This window comes from Pinus tabuliformis, chromosome 6, assembly GCF_031772625.1.
Source record: "Pinus tabuliformis cultivar Carrire ecotype Pingquan chromosome 6, CPIR1, whole genome shotgun sequence".
Lineage (NCBI taxonomy): Eukaryota > Viridiplantae > Streptophyta > Pinopsida > Pinales > Pinaceae > Pinus > Pinus tabuliformis.
This window is the reverse complement of record NC_142292.1, coordinates 1,878,078,133-1,878,090,431: the sequence shown is the minus strand read 5'-3', so window position 1 is coordinate 1,878,090,431 and position 12,299 is coordinate 1,878,078,133.

The following is a 12,299-nucleotide window of genomic DNA, read 5'->3' as shown; positions in this document are numbered from 1 at the left end:
GAGTCTCCATCTTTCATCCTCAGGTTATACAACGTTTTCCATAGGAACAGTTTATTCACTAGAGACCTAGATTGGTACAAAGTCCCTAACTTGCCCCATAAAGCCTTCACCGTAGCTTCCCCTGATACATTCAAAAATACTAAATCTGAGACACATAATCGTATTATGCTCTTTGCCTTCCGATCCAAGTTCTTCCATTCTTCATCAGACACTCCCGTTGATTTAGTACCTAGATCTACCATAATCCACTGATCTTTATCCACCAATAGATCCTCCATCTTGAGTTTCCACAACTCGAAATTCTAACCATTAAATTTCTTGATCTTTATCTTTCCACTTCTCGCCATCTTCATTCACCACCAGAATCAATCTTGCATATCTCCCATTGAATAGGGTCTACCACAGGCCCGAGCAAAACCTCTCAGCAACAAAGGCATCCCCTTGAAGCCAAAACAGCTCCGATACCGAATGTAGGTTTTAACCCTATACAGAAATTACTTGCATACGAATTCTAAAACACAAAAAAAAAACAATGCGAGAGCATAACACATAAAACACATATACACAGAGATTTTCCCCTGGATTTCAAAACTAGGACTACCAGCTTGATTTTTCATTATGTTCCTTTCAATGTTACAATACATATTTATACATGTTGAAGCATCCATTACCATGGACCGAAAACCATCGCGTCCAAAACCATGTGTGAAAATCATGCACAAAACCATAGGTAGGTCTGCCCAACCCAATATAGGGTCCAAAAAACAAAATTTCCTGGGGCGCTGCCCTGGACCCCATAGAGGGGGGTTACCTGCACCCCTCAAACCCCCTGTGGCCCACCCCCCCTATGCAATCGACGTAATGAAAGGGGGGCTTCTTCCCCCCCTCTAACCCGTTGTTAACTACACGGGCTAGTCGTGGAAAGAATATAACACAACCCAACACATAGTCAGTAAGAACTTCTCCCATGAGAATTTTAATATGCTAGTAAAGATTAATGGTTCTCATGTAAGAGGAGGTGCTTACTCTCGTAGGGTTTCCTAGGTTGAGTATCCATTTAGTGTTTTCACAGTCCACTTGCCTCTCTGGGAGAAACCTTTTGGCTTCTCATACTTTTTCTTTCAGATCAAGTATTACTCTTTGGACTACTCCCGAGATTGTGTCTGGTCATAGTAGCTCAAGTTGTTGACTAGGATTTGGTTTGGCCAATAGAGGGGGAAGCAAGAATAGGAGCAAGGGTGGGATTGAGTTGTGCTTTTCTACCTCCATGGTGAGAAGAGGAGAGACAACATCTTTCCATGAACTAGGGACACCAAGGAGGGGATGAATTGAGTCTAGGATCCTAGGGAGGGAAGGTGAAATCAAAGATAGAGTTTAGATAGGGAGGAGAGGTGAAAGAGAGATAGTAGGAACTCTAGGAGTGGTGGCAAGGAGGGTGACTAGGAGGCTAGAGAAGAATAACCAAACTTAACAATGAGAAGGGCACTCTTGACAAAGAGAAACATTGGAAGTAGGGGATAAAATCAACGGCAAAAAACCTCAAATTAAATTCATGAAAAAAACACCTCCTAAAATTAAAAGCCCTAGAGAGGGGATAAATATCTAGAATATGATTAATCCACAACTCCTGTAGAACACTGATAGAAACATGTCTACAAATAAAAGGTTTTACAAAACAAAAATTACAATTATAGTAAACATGAGACTCCTTCATCATTTTCACAATGACTTAGAGGTGGTGTACCCTAGAGTGAGTATTTTCTAACTGAAAAATATCGTCAATCCTATCTGCAACAATAATTTTAATGCAAGATTGACATTGACTTTCCTTCCTTCCAAACCTATAATATTTGAAAAATGGCATTATTATAAAATGCTAGGAGTGCCAACGAGAAATAGTGGCATGGAACACAATAAACTGCAATGAGAGCTTCAACCTTCCCTTCGCTATTTCCATCACTCCATCCTCTATCAGGATCTGCTATTGCCTCCCCATTAATCACCATAATCATTGCTTGAGTGCTTTTGCATTCATAATTCAGAACAAATTGTCCTTCACTGGACTCCCATGTAATGAAGGTTATCATTACAATGCCTTCCCACGAACTAACCAAATTACCATGTAGGTGTAGTTGTATGCTAGGCCATGCATAGTGCAATTTGATGGGTGGCCTACCACCCATATTAAATAGATTCCCATCATGTCAATGCAAGGAGGTTGCCCCACTAGATGTGCACCCACATTGGGGATTTTTGTCCATTTCTGCAATTTCTTTGCATATGGTTCTTAGTGCGTCAAGAAGAGGATGAAGCCAATTTTTTTTGCAACATATCTTCTTTATAGTGCAGACCTTCATTGGCTAGTTTATCTTCCAACTTATTTCTAGTTTTTTTTATATGTGATAGTATAGGGGCTACTATTACTTTTAAGAGGACTTTAATTCTAGTTAATCCTGCCATTAGTTTCTAGTTATTAGAGACCTTGGCGATGTTCGATCCATTCTGTAGTTTCTTTTCATCATTAGGACAACAGTTCTAGAACCCCCTTTAATTAAAATTTTTGATAATCAAGAAGTTTGGCTATTATTGGGCCTTGCTCCAGGGATGAGAGTTCTATCACATTATTAGTGTCAGTGCCTCGATTTCCCACATAAATGTGAATAATTTATCTATTATCATCTCTAAATACCCCTCCAAAACGAGAAAGGGAAAAATTACCCCTAGAGGCCACGCCAAACTTTAATTTTAAGAAGAAAAGGTGATTGTCACATTATAAATTCTAGGATAATTTTCCATCCTCTATTCACTATAACACTTGTAAAAGGTCTAAAGTTCCATTCTTCAAGTGTTGAATGCATATTGGTTCTATTCCAGTTTGATTGATTGAAAATTATGTCCAATCCATCATATTTCTAATGAAAATATATAATTGTTAAGTAGATGCTCAATCGTTTCTATGCTTTCCCAACAAAGGCTACATCTAGGTAGACCTTGAAAACCATTTTTTCGCAGATTTCCCAGGTTTCTTTGTTTTGGCATGAGAAACTGAAGGACGAGGGTCATGTTGGGCCATAGTTTGGATTCCCATAGCTTTTTCCATTTACTTTTGGTGGGGTTTCCTTTTCTACCAACTAGTAATTTGTAAGCCTCCTTTAAGATGAAAGATCCTTTAGTCCAATGACCCTATGATATGATATCTTTCCTAGATTTGATTTTAATCATTTTTTTGCTATCTAATTTGTGATGGCTTCCTATGTTTATAATCTTATGTTCATTGGCCAGCGTGTGCACTTCCCCCATTTCCTCCATTGTTGTTGAGATTGAGGTTGTGTTTAATGTTGTTGGACCAATACTCCATATCGTGATATCAAACAAAGTTTTAACTCATTCAACTCTCTTTTTTCCAATTTGGGCCATTTCTATTAGGAATCCTCCCAAAAGAGGGCTAAATTTCTATCCCTAATTTCCCAAAAATTTGTGAGATTGAATCAGGTGTTTATTATGATAGGATGAATTCCAAAGATGAGACCCCTTAATTCCAACCCCATCTAAATTAGAAAATTGTTGTCTATTATCGGCATGTATTTTTCCTTCCATACTTTTCTCCCTAAAGCTTTTGGGTTTTTAAGCCACAACCACCAATTTTTGCCTCCTAGTGATTGAATGATGATTTTAGGGTCTTTCAGGGAAACCCTTAACTCGATTGTTGGTTATCAAAACCTTCTTACATGGCTACTCGAGCCCACCTATCTATCTCTATTTGCATATAAGGGCGTAAGGTTATTTATCAAGATTAATTATTAAAAAAAAACTCAGCAAACTGGATGGTACATAATTGGAATATACAACTGTGATTCTTGTAGCAACTAAGACAATATGATTCAAGAAACATTTTAGCATGGATCTATAAGTTAGTCCTTTCCTGTAGTGTCGTGTTGTTGTAAGAATGGGTCTATAGTTCTAACCATGGTTATGAGTTGAAAATAACTACCTTATGCTCAAAATGATGCTTCATAATCTCAATCACCAAGGAAAACACCTCTAATTGATAAAATATTATATTTTAGGAATCTTGTAAAAATGAGTGGTTTATCATGGGACATTATGATACTTTTAGTAAAAATGATGGGTATTTGTATCTTATTAATGGCCAGAGAAGCATAAAAAGGACCTTAGAAATTTACCAAATCTTTTAGGGATTAAGCATGATGAAAAATGAATTGAAACACAACATAGGACCTTTCTATGAGATCTTTGGCCTTTAAGTGGGAAGTGGCTACCATTAATTGGTTTTGGGTAGTAGTGAGGAGTGTAGGGGCTTCAACCATGGTTGAAAAGGAAAACATGATTCTTACACAGGAAAATGAAAATTATAGGCTTTATGCATTGTGATCAAGGTTTCCAACCACACCACATGCATTCTCTCTAGTATCCTTGACCCCAACTGGTATTTTAGGTACCATTTGTTAGTTTTACATAATGGCGATGGGCCTAATGGCCTTCACTATGCATGGCTATGAATTTATGTAATTGGGATATATATTCAAAAATAATGTTGACTTCTTTAATTTTAGCTTTAGATTGACAAACCTATTGGATCAACTCACATAAATAAACACACATCCATTTTTCCAACTCCTTATTCTTATCTTTGTTTTCAATAACATATAAAATATTAGTTAGATATTCACTAACTAGATCACAAGGGTTTATAAATATTTATATTTAGATTTTTAAAATATACATTATTTAAGGAAAAAATATTGTTTTGTATTTTTTAATGATTTTTGTTTCTACATATATCATAGTTTTTAAATACATAAGTCTTATTTTATTTCCCCCACAATTTTTTATTTCCTTTCCCATCTAGAAAACAAGTTATATGATGCACAACTACGCACATAAATCTACAAACTTGAAAAATAATTGCTTATGTTAAGACTCTCCAACTTGATCTTAACAGTTGACTTCCTAATTTCAAGACATCAATGACTTTATTAACTTTTCAAAATGTAAAATTAACATTGAAAAATATGGAATGTAGTGGTGCATAGGAAGCAAATATTACCTACATTTATACAAATTTGGTTCAAGAGAATACATCATTTATATACTAAATAAATGTCTTAATGTGAATATATGCATTGCATTCTAGAGGGAAAGTAACACTTTTCTATTAGAAAAATGTAGAATTTTCTTTTACCAATTTTCCATGAATTAAAGTTGTATATTATGAAATCTAACGTGATTCTCTATATTTAATATTTGTTACCATCTTCTAATAACTTGATCATGTACCTCTAATAATTTCTATTGGTCAAATAATTTTTTATTTCTTTTTTGGATTTCCATTACAACCAATATTACAGGAAAGAAGCATGAGTTTGCAGTAGCTTAAATACTATAAAATCATTTTGTAACTTTTAAGGGATGAGATAATGAAAATTGGATATGATCGTCTCAAAGAAATTTATCTAATCCAAAAAAAAAAAAAAAATCATTCTTTAGTTGTTACCTGCCTTATTATTCCTACTTTAATTTTGTATCTTTCGTTCCAATAAAAAATGACTTTTTATATCGAATATTACACACCAAATAGTAGAAAAAGTATAACAATTCAAATAATGAGGTGAAAACTAATAACGAATATTATTACATTTGTATCAATAAAAGTTTCGACTTTTACCAAGATTCAAGATGTTTATTTTTTGTTTATACTTTCCTAATAATTATTCATTAATAATCTAATTTAACACAAAATAATGTAATTATAGGAAAAATTGATTGGAATTGAGGGAGTGGGCTCTAGGCAGCTAACCCTAGTTGTTTCGACCTCTATTCATACCACCCTTTCCAATTTTCCATTCTTTCGCCCTCTTCTTGCAAGTGCAGATCCTAGTTTGTGGTGCCTTCTGCATTCAGTGTTGGATGAGTTCAGCTGTTGTGGTTTGTTATTTTAATTTTCTCGGTTTGTCTTTGTAAAATGTTTGCGTGGTTCACTTGGAAGAGTCGAGGGGGAGTAGGGCTGGGAGGAATCGTTTGTTTGGGAATATTTTTCATGCCTCTTCAATCCACAAATTTTTTTCGACAATTGGAGCTAGCCAATTATGTGGCAGGATCTGGTTTTTTGTCAGTCTTCTTCTGCTTCAACACAAGATTTTTGCATTTATCGGTGTTCCTTTGTCTTCATCCTAGTCTCTTTTCTTATTCTTGGAAGAGATGCTTCACAACCTCTTCTTGCCACTTCCCAAGTTTTCTCCGGGTCTCGAAGTCTCTGCTCGTTGCAATGTTTTTGGCAAGGGATCTCTTTAGGTTTTTTGTAGCCCAAATTTTTCTCTAAGCCCTAGTTCAGGATCTCTATACTGAGCTATCCAGGTGGCTTGGGCCCATATCTTATTTATTTTTTGCTAATGGGTTTTCTGCCACTTTTTCGTTATTTCTCCATGGTGTGGGTTTTTTTCCCAACCTTTGTTTCCTATTAGTTTATATCCAGTGTCGGTTAGTTTTTATGTTATTTTTTGCCCCCATATGGGTGTTATTCTAGCCTGTGTGCCCTACCTCTATTTTTGGTTGAGCATGCATGCCCAATTCATTTTGAATCTTTCTACTAAATGGTTTGGGGCTTTTTGACCCCAGGGTTTCATACCCTGATCCTTCTTTTTCGAATGATTGCCTTTGTAACAAACACGTTTTCAATTATGATTCCATACACATAAGGTGTGTCTACATAATTTACTTTTATTCCTTGTTTACATAATAAAATTATGATTTTTTTCTCTAAAAAAAACACAAACTAATGTAATATCAAAGTTTTATTCTTTATTATTATTTTTTTTAAGTTTTATATTTATATTAATTTTATATTTTATATGATTCTTTTAGAAATCAACAATTTTGATTTTGTAGTTATTCAATCAATATTATTCAAAATTTATTTGGTTGTAATTTTCATTTTCATAAAAAAATTAATTAAGTGTATTAATTTTGGTACAATCTATCCCTAATGGGGTGACTATCAAGGCAAAGAGGAAGGGGGTGGTGTGTGGATTTCCACCTACCCACTAGACTAGTAGGTTGGGGGACATTGCAACATGCCCCCAACAATTGTAATCGATATAAAAATGTTATTAACGCTCCTCGTGAGTAGAAAATTGAGAAGATGTTTGGGGAATGAGGTAGATGACACTAAATGTATGACGAGGGGGGTGCCCATAATGACACACATTCTTGTGTTGATTCACGTGCCTGGCTCAATAGTCCATAACAACTGGGAAGATAGTTTGGTTTCATGTCTGATATCCATCGATAGAAGATGGGTATGAGGATATAAGTGGTAACATGTTGAGTAGTCGAGGAAAAAATTGTAGAGTGAAGGGTATCTTTGCATTACATTTTGCTCCACCAAGGGAGAAATGTGAGTGTCACTAGTTAGGAATTGTAGTTTTTGCAAGTTCCATTTCTATCTCATAGATTGAATTCATGAATCACCACATTAAATGGATGAAGAGTAGATTGCCAACCTCCTAGATGGAAAAGTTGGAAATAATTCTGATTTTTTTTGTTCAACTCAGGAAATTATGATTGATCCTCACTATTTTCACTTCATGTAATAATTATCCTCATGATTGGAGTCCTCCTTCTAGTTATGTCTTATGTCTATTCAATTTAGAAGTTATTTTGGGCCCCTAAATTTTATTGTTCATCTTCTGGTGCTTTGTAATTGGAGGTGCTTCTGGAGGCTGCAAAGTCCTTGAACCTATGTTAATCATAGGCATATCTATCCTAAAGTTTCTCGGGGTTCTTTTAATCTCGGGTACTAGTGTTCTCCTGTTGATGTAGTGAATATAACCAAGACTCAAGGCCATTGGATATGGTTTGAGAGTGACCTTGGTAAATGGTGGTATATGTTATTATGAGACATTTTGGGTTTTCACTAGTCCAATAACTTTCACGTATCAACATATTTTCAATGGTAGTTGTATCTTTTATTTTCAATCTTCTCTTTGGTGTCTGCCTAGTTTAACTAATGGCTTTGTGAACTTGTTGTTGCATGGAAATGAGGACTTAGCAAGGGTGGAGTATTGAAGTTAGAAGGGGGGGTGTTTGCTGAGCTGGAAAGGATGCCTCACCTGTGGCATTTCAGGCTATTTGCCTCAGAGCTTTTGGTCAGTCCAAGGTGAGGTGGCTCTGTGTTAGAGAGATTCTTTTTTACCATAGTAGACTGTGTTCCATAGCCTAGGCTCCAGGTGTTTCCCTCGCCATGCCTAGACAAAGAGCACAAGTAAGTTGAGAGGATGCTTATTATGAGGAACGTTCCAGTAGAGGAAATATATGTCTACATCACTGAACTAACAATTTCACAACAAAATATAGGGAGTAGATCCATGTTCATGTGTAAGAGGAAATGGCTTAGTCCAAAGGGAAATCCTCTTCCCACAAAACTTCCCTCTCAGATACTAATGTTTTTGCAAAATGGAAAGATTGAATCCCTGATACAGGACATATGTGAGGAAGATTTAATCAATATATGCAGACAATAGACTTTAATTAGAAAAATGAATTTCCTGTAGGGATGTACTCTATTAGATTGCCTTGAGTTTCAAAAGGATTTACTACAATCCTTGGATCACATGCATGGAAACTTAAAGATTATCATAGTAGGACGAAGAATATGGATCACAGGTTGGCAAGCATAGAACATCATCTCAACATTCAACCGACAACTAATAGACCTCTTGCAGATCCAAGAACTCCTATCTGAATGATAGGCTCTGATTATGATCCCCTTACTTGACTGTGTTATGATTGTGCCTCATGGTCCCATGTTATTTGTTGGCTTTTTGCAAGGCAATATATGCTACTATCTTGATTTAAGCTTGTTTAATGATGTTTAAATCTATTTCGAGTTATCTAGCTTCTGGCTTGTTGCTTTGAAGAGTACATTTTTTTGTCATGATTTAATCTCCCTTGTCATAGATCAGTATGAGTTATTGTAATCTTTCACATAATCTCTAATTTCCAAAGTTAAAAGAATTCTCTCCACAAAATAAAAAATAAAAAAACAAAAATTAGTACAATCTAAAATAATTCATTTCATTTATTTTTATAATGATAAATTGAAAATAATTCAAAACATTATTCTTAGTTAATCTATAATTGAAAATGAACTACTTACATTAAGTTATTTTGGTGACAATATATAAATTCAAATAAATACATTTAACTTAAATTGATCAAATATTTATATAAATTCATTTTTTCTAATTTATTTATCTTAATAAATAATTGATAACTAAAACTTAAAATGAATTATAATACAATATATTGATTTTATAATTTAAATTAAGTTATTCATATTAAATTAATTTGATAAATATAAATCTAAATATTTATATCGTAATTTTTTATATTTATTTAATTTTCATAAATATTTTATAAATTAAAAGTTAAAATAAATTTAAATTGATTTAGGTGAATTATAATGCATAGATTTATGTATAAATTACAAATTTAATATTTATAAAATAATAATATATAATATATATTTTTATTTTATTAAAAAGAAAAATGAGAAATATGTGTTATAGAAATTTTAAATTTAATTAAAACATACAAATCCATGTTATTATTTTATAATTATTTATTTCAGTTTTTTTTAATAGAAAAATAGTAAAGTTTTTTGTGTAAGTCAGATAGATATATTATGAAACAAAAATATTGTACAAAAAATCTGCAGTGGCAGATCGAGACCTGATGAAGACAGTACAAAAGACACAAGACACCAGCCCTAAGACAACCAGAAACTATGATATTTCAAAAAGCTAACCGCACACCGCGCAGGGTGGCCTTATCCCTTTATCTCCTACGCATATCTATAACATAGATAATTCTTGAACTGCATCACTGTAACTGGTACACTATCAGGATAAGACAAAATTACAGTTCAAGACATCAGACAGACACCAGACAAAAGCCATAAAGGCCTACAGAAACAGACAACAGACAAAGCCAGAGAGATGGCACAAACATGACAACAGACAAGGCCGAAGAGATGGCACCAACAAACCCGATTCACTGCGGGGGCATTCCGAATCTACTTGCAATGTCCAAACCTTGTTCCAAGACATGCCTGTCCACTCTTTCCAGCAGGGATCGGTAGTTGTGAATTTCCTTCGGCGGTGCTTGCTGCTTGCTATCAGAGCTCGGTGGATCCGGACATATGGTCTTCCGGAGAATTTGAATAAGCAGAGTTAATTTCTTATTGACAGTTTCCGCCACATCATGCACAGCTGAAATTTTATTGTCCAACGCTCCGCAAATCTCCATCAGACTATTTAGTTGGGCTTCAGATATATGGTTTTCCCCTTGAGAATTCTGGTTCCCAGCTTCCATGGAATCCAGAGCTTTCGCCAAAAGGGTCTTGATCCGCCAGCTTTCTACTTGTGTGCGCACGAATTGAGTGGCCCGCCTGGATGCAGTGCCTGGGTCGATTAACCAATCTACCTCCCTTGCGATTTCCTCCTCATTGCGCGGCTGTTCCTCCTCCTTTACCGCAGCCTCCATCTCCGCAATTCTTCATTTGTTTCTTGTAGTTGTTCGAGTTTCATATGCGCTCCTTGCAGCCCGGAGCTCCTGGTTTGCGCTGATGCTCCGACAATTCCCAGTATCCATATCGTCCCTGTTACCCGTCGCTTGAATAGCAGCTCGGACTCGAGAACAATTGTAACCCAAAGTAATGCCTTTAGAAGGAGTGAATGAAACGTTGCTCCAGCAGTTAGTTAAATAACTCTTCGCCATGAGGTTTCCCACGCTATGCCTCGCCTCCCGAAACATCGTGGGAGTACTGCTATCATAGTTCCTGTGGGTGGTCGTGAAAGCTGCGTGATGTCGCCTGCTATACAAATAAATGTTGCTCATGCCTTGATGAATATACTCGTGCCAAATGTCGATCCTGCTGAGGGGGCAGCTGTAGTAGTCCCTTCAAAATATCCACTTGAAGATGTGATTTCTGTGCACCCTTTGTTGCCATAAATGCATACATCTAGCTTGTCGTTTCGATTTGTGCCAACCTTCGACACTCATATCGTCTCCCGAGTATTTCATCATGAGGGACCGATATAGTCTGCCGCTTTCCGGTTAAGCCCGGTTTAAATTGCCCACGTCCTCTCTTGCCAGCTGTAGGCATCTCTCCTTAAGGTGAGGACAGTCCACTTGCTGCCAACATGTGTCCCATCCCCTGTCTTGGTTGTCAATACTGTAGTTTTCCAAGTAATCAGCTAGCCCATTTGCCTTATGCCTGACCGATTGAAAGACTAAACCTTTCATTTCGCCGATTAATTTTGCAATGTTCTCCGTCACCTTGGCGAGCCTCCAGTGTCTCATGGATTTGCATGCCTGAGTGCCTCCCTGAATTCTCTTTACGACCAAGATAACCAGGGATGAGTCGCCTTCTACCACTTCATTTCGTGTCGGTAGATTCCTTAGAATTTTCAATCCTTGTTCTAACGCCGCGAACTCCATCTCATTTTTCGTGCCTTCCCCCAACTCTCTACAATAAATATGCACAATTTCTCCATTCTGGTCTCTGATAACACCTCCAATGCCAACTATCCCGGGGTTGCCTCTAGAGGCACCATCAAAATTCAGCTTCAAACCTCCCGCTGGCGGACAAGTCCATCTATCGGCCTCTGAGTTTGGTTGTTGCTGGTGTCTCGGCGTTGCGAAGCTGTGGTTGATTTCCAGTTGAAAGCACTTCAAGATTTGTAAGTCTCGATCCGAAGGCTTTTCGTTGGGATCTGTCTTGCACTTTGTCTGAATCAATTGTTTAATATTTGTAAGAATGGTTGCTTTTGAATGCTCAATACTCCTGTTTCCATCCTGAAATACCCTCCTATTATGCTCTTTCCATATTGTACACAGTACAAAGCCTGGCATGGCTTTCCATATGTTATTGACTCTCTGGGTTTTGGAAAAATTGTTTTGCCAGTTTAAAATCATGTTTTGGATGGACTCTCGGTCTCGGTCTGATTTCCGCATGATTCCCTCCATCCAGTTCCATAGATGGTTTGCCCAATCACACGAATTAAATAGGTGGTTTATGGTTTCTTCTTCACCTGAACACATCGGGCATCTGGAAGGCCCTACGAACCCTTTCCTTCATAGATTGTCCCATGTCAGGGTTTTGTTCCGCATTAGTAACCATAAAAAGGTCTTAATTTTCGGCCAAAATAAGTTGTCCCACACTTTGTTGCACCAGGGCGTTGCTTCCTCCTCTTCTGCCTTTACTAACAGTTCCCTCG